This window comes from Asparagus officinalis, chromosome 5, assembly GCF_001876935.1.
Source record: "Asparagus officinalis chromosome 5, Aspof.V1, whole genome shotgun sequence".
Classification (NCBI taxonomy): Eukaryota; Viridiplantae; Streptophyta; class Magnoliopsida; order Asparagales; family Asparagaceae; genus Asparagus; species Asparagus officinalis.
The window spans coordinates 121,402,323-121,408,241 of NC_033798.1; positions in this window are offsets into that span (position 1 = coordinate 121,402,323).

Below are 5,919 nucleotides of genomic sequence, written 5' to 3' on the forward strand. Positions count from 1 at the left end.
TAACTTAGAACTAGATGTTATTTTTTAAGGATGCTTCTGCTAATTTTTCTAAGAACCAGTGAATAATGATGCTTACTAGAACTTATTTTGCACATGTATTTGTTATGGTGTTCTCAGTCGTCAAATTACGGCCCTTTGTCAGCAACGGACAAGTGTCCCCCTGCATTTACAGCTCAAACCAGATTGACGGTCAAAACTAGCGAGAATCCCGACTTAGCCGACTCGTCGAGTCGACATCTTATTGGGTTGACTCGAAGGGCGGCGCTTGTCGTCCCTCTTATCGAAGTCGACTCGCTACGAGCCCACTCGACCGGTTATTCGACGCCTCGCGAGGTCGACTCGAAAGACGCTACTTCTCGACCAAGCTAAACGACGACTTCAACCTCGGCCTCGCGAGGTCGACTCGAAAGACGCTACTTCTCGACCAAGCTAAACGACGACTTCAACCTCGAGCCTCTCCCACTGACAACATGTTAGCATCACATTTAATGCTTGGCAGGCGCCATCATACCTCTAGCCCTGATAGTCTTCATGACTCATCGAACCACTTCGACACCGTCATGCCTCAGACCACTTCGCATTTAATGCCGATGTGACCCCTCCTCCACTCGTCGGCCGACACATGTAAAGTAAATGTTGATGCAGCCGTCATCCCATACTTATTTACCGTCATCCTATGCTCGGTAGTTATGACAGTTCTACCCTTTTTCTACTAGTATAAAAAGAGATACTATTTCAAATACCAATGTATGCTATCCTAAGGAATGGTACTACACTTAAGAACTCAGGCAGATTTTCATTTCCCCACCCAAGTTCATCAACTGACCTGATCGTCGGAGGAACTACGGATGAACTAATCCTCATCCTCTCACAAACTGCTATTTGTGTAGGCTTCAGCTACTCAACTCAAAATTAAATATTCGGAGAAGTGAGCGGCCCCTAATCAACCTCACTCCCATCCCATATATTGACTGTTTGATTATTTATCATCAACATTCAACAGTATTGAAATTGTTATTGCTTTGAAGGATGTGCTTTTAGAAGCAACGTGATGATGACTTTTCAATCACAACCTCTTCTTTTTTAAGTTGCAATACCATATATACCCTTCAACGTCTGGACTTATTAGTTTATCTACTCTTAGAATTATCTTGTATATTTTGATAGGTAAAATTATATATCCATTTTTTACTATTTTCTCTTATAATGATATTCAAGAATAATTTTACCAAATATCTTACTGTTTTGGAAGTGACTTACGATATATGACTACTAAACTAACGTTTTTAGCAACGTATATGAATTGCTTTTATAAGCTATTTATATAAGCAATTCATCACAAGCTCTAGCAATACTAAACAAATCATTATATTATCGGAGGTCCTAATATCCTTTTCAATTATTCAAAAGGACAAGACATGACTCATAAGAGATGGTGTGCCAAATAGTAATTTCAATGATGGTAAGGGACTAATTCAAAGATTAAAGATTTAAGGGACTTATAGGGGAAAAGGGTAAGCTATCTAAAAACATGTTCATGGGGAATTTGGTGATGCGTTCTTCCAAACGGTCAACTACAATTGGATAGCCTTTAAAGTGTCTTCTTTTTTGGTCATAAGCTCGATGACAACTTGTCATGACTCGTGAGATAATGATATCTGGATGAAACAATATTACTACAAAGTTAAATTAAATCTTGATGGGACTCAAATTAAATTTCCCTTGCTTACTGTTTTATGTCTTAATTTAGAGCATGTTTTGGCAACGTGCTTATTTTTACTTATAAGTATCTTTTCACTTATAAATATAATAATGTTATATTCGGTAAATGTTTATTTATACTTATTTTTATTTTATAAGTAGCAAAAAAAATAAGTTGGAATTCTCCAATTTATTTTTTACACTTATTGATATCAATTTAATCAAAAAAACTATTATTGACAACAAAGGTCTATCTTCCCGAAAAAGTAACTATTTTATTGGATTAGTGGCTACTGGATCAGCAACCACCCCCAGCTGGCGGCTGAAACCTAAAAATTCTCATTTTTGCCCCTTTGGAATCCCTAGCGATTGCGGTTCTTCTTCGATTTCGTGCTGGTAGCTGATAAATCTCTTGTTTTATTTGTGCAATTTCAAATTTCTTGCAGTTTTATCTTTCTGTTTATTTCCTTGATTTGATTTAAATAATTATTGTCTTGTTTTTGGACAAATTTAGGGGTACTCATTGTTTTCTTAATGTTATTTCTAGCTAAACTAGAAAAAGCTGACATATTTTTTCCGTTTATTTTTTAGCAAAAATTCGGTTTTTTTTATTATTTGCGGTTGGGTGTTTCCTTGAAATTGTGATTATCGCGTGTGGGTTTTTTTTGGGTACAAATTGGTGATCAAATTGGGTTATTTCCTATTTGTGTAGGAGCTTAATTGAGATGGTCAGTGGGAGACCAGTGACTGGGAATTTGGATTTTGGTTTAGTAACCTCGTGGTTAGCAAGGGGAACATGGAAGGAATGGCCTTGAATGGATGGAAGGATCTTCCAATGGAACTCTTATTGAGGATTGTTTCGCTCAGTGATGGTCGGACTGTTATCGTTGCATCGGGGGTCTGCACTGGGTGGAGAGATGCAATTTCTGCGGGATTGGCACGCCTCTGCCTGTCATGGTAATGGTTCATCTTTCTCAATTTTTTCCTGTTCCTGCTAAATGGAGATTTTGAGTACTTACTGTGAATTAATAATAACAAATGGAATTTTTTTGCACTTTATGTGAATCGATTATGCCATCTGACGGTCCAAGCCTCCTCCTCCCTTTCCTCCTCCCTTTCCTCCGCCACCTTCCCTCTTCACCGTCCATCGCCTCCCAGTCCTTCTCCCAAATTTAGAACATGGCCCCCAAATTGTCAGCCACGCCTCTGTAGATAGATAACTTTATTATTCCTTTCACATGTAACACGTTAGTTGTCAAATTAATGTATATTTTTTCTTTAGCTAATAGCATTATAATTTAATTGTACGTGACCCGGATAGAATGGAATTTTCATGGCCCCCAACCTTGACCATTTGAATCACAAGGTTTTTTTAATTTATTGCGCAGTTGGTTTTATAATGAATTTGCCTGACTTTCAAAAAACATTTTTTTTTTTCTTCTGCCAATTAGTCTAAGTGGGCCAATAATAGATCGCAAAATGCTGGAATGGCGCAGCATTGCCGTCCCGCCCCCCCCTCCCCCGCCCCGGTGTGGTGTTTTGATAAATTCATACTAATCCGGTTAATGGGTTAGCATTGAACCAGGATAGGAACTGTCCAGAAATAATCTTAAAAGGCTAGTTCAATATTATAAAAGGTTTTACCCAACATATTTTAAGCTCTTCTTCAAGGTAATATCCTCATCCATGTTAGCTGACAAGTTGTCAAACAAGTCTTAATAAGGGGCTGTTTGGTTGTATGTTTTTACCATGTAAAAGGATGGAAAGTGTAAAAAAGTGGGTCTCAATTTCAACTTTCATCACTTTACATTGTTTGTTTAAATTCTCTTTTACATGAAAAGCTTACACCTTTTGATGAGGTGAAATTCTCTTTTACATGAAAAGCTTACACCTTTTGATGAGGTGTCACCGAAAGCAAAATCACCAAAATTAAGAGTGATTTTGTTGGTTTTGATGAGGTGTCACCGAAAGCAAAATCACCAAAATTAAGAGTGATTTTGTTGGAAAGCTGACACAATGTCATAAATGTGTCCAAAAAATTAATAAAAAAGTCAAAACATTGTAGAAAGTGGTGAGGTGGATAACCACTTTCCATTTTGTGTCATAAATACTCTAGTTTACATTATACTATCCAAACAATGTAATACTATTATTTTAGGATTCACAAAGATTCCTAACCAAACAATGTAAACACTCGAATGAAAAGTGATGAGGTGGATAACCATTTTCTATTTTGTGTCATAAATACTCTAGTTTCCTAAAGGCATCCAAACAGACCCTAAGTGACTCTTTGGCAGCCCACAAAATTGGACTGGGTCCTACCCAAATCAAGTTTTATTATATTTTATGTTTGGAAAAACTAAGCTAACTCTGATCGATATTACTTTAGCTTAGATCAGGCCCTAAAACCATTCCGAAGTTGGTTCACTCCTTACAACCGATCAAATTTAGATGGACTAAGGCTAAAATATATTTAGGTACCGTTTGGCAAAGAGTTAAGTGAGGGGTTAAGGAGACTTAACCCCTTCTTAACCTGCCAAACACAACAAATCTATATAAGGGTTAAAGTGAGTTAACCCTCCATAATTTGCCAAACATAAAAAATATAGAAGGGTTAAGTTAACCCCTCTAGAGGGGTTAAAATGAGTTAACCTCTCAAAATGAGGGGTTTACTAATACTCCTATTTAGATGGAATAAGAGTTAACCCTTCTAATTATAAAGAAAATAGTCAAAATCATTGTTATTCCCAAATACTAAAACTGATCATAAGGGCTAAAATAAAACTTATTTAACGGGTTAATAATTTAGTCCTTCGGATTATCAAATGGGCTAAGTACATTAATCCTTCTCTTTAACCCATCTTCATTAACCCTTTGCCAAATGGGGCCTAAGGTCTAAATTAGTTGTAAAAATTATATAAAAGAATAAGAGTTCTATTTTGACCCTATTAGTTTCTTATATACGTCAAGAAAGTTGTTTGTCAGATAGACATTTCATTACCAAAGAGAGTATCAAATATAAACAATAGGATCAAGATTAATATTAGATTCGATTGAAATTAGCATTTAGTTTTTTCCTCTTATTTATTAGTTAGTTCATATTGTTAAATAGTCCTGTAATGAAAACTATTTTTCTTTCAGAGATAAAGAAATCTATTCTGCCCTATTTGTTAAATTCAGACCTTTGATAATAATATTTAAAGGGGAAAAAAAACAGTAGGCACTTGAATTTAAATAAGTCCCAACTCATAGTCCCTTAATTATAATAGGCCAATGGTGCTCTCACATGGTTGATAGAAAAAAACCCACATGAAACCTCAAATTGCATCTTCATTCTCATCATAATAACATAACCAATACATTACAAGATCTACGTCATCAAAAACATATTAAAAGCACACCCCAATCACACGCATCTTCCAAAGCCTGCAATTGAAAAACAACCCAAAAGCAGAATACTCCCAATAAAATAACATCACTTTAGTCTTTAGTTCTTTATTAACATCCCCCACTAATTTTACCTCTCTCTCTCCTTCCTAAGCTCTTCTTTGTCTTCTTTTATTAAACAAATGATAAAGTCTAACTTAGTTGCATTCTTTATTATTGCTCACATTATTCTAATTTAAAACTGTAACATGTTCCCATTTTATTTTCCTTATTTTATAAAATAGTTTCCTTCTCTGCTGCTGCCCATATGCCATTGCTTCTGCTTTTAATACATCTGTGCACGCTTTCCACCGCCTCTCTCTCTCTCTCTCTCCCCCCTCTCTCTCTCTCTCTTCAATAAAGAAGAAGACTGAGCTCAAGTTCAAGCTACAAGTTACGACTGACCCAGGTGAAAAAATCTCATCTTTTTTCAATTCACAGCTGTTAACAGAGCTAGAGAAGAAAAGGGCTGTCTTCAAATTTGCTGTAGCTACAGTACTAGGGTTTTCTCTTAAGAAAGCTCTTTGTTGCATGGGTTTTGTCTTGAGCTGAGCAAACCCAAGTGAAAAGATTCAATCTTTATCTTTCTAACCTCATCAAGAGAGCTAGTCAGCAAGAGGTTTTTCCATCAAGTTACGATTTTTTAACAGCAAAGCTGGCGACTAAGTGGTGGGAGAGACCCGACCGCGGGTCGACGATGGCCGGAGCGGAATCCGCCTCCGCTGGAGCCGGAGGTGGCGACCAGATCTCCGGAGAAAACCCGACCACCACCTCCGAGGACGGAGGCGGTAG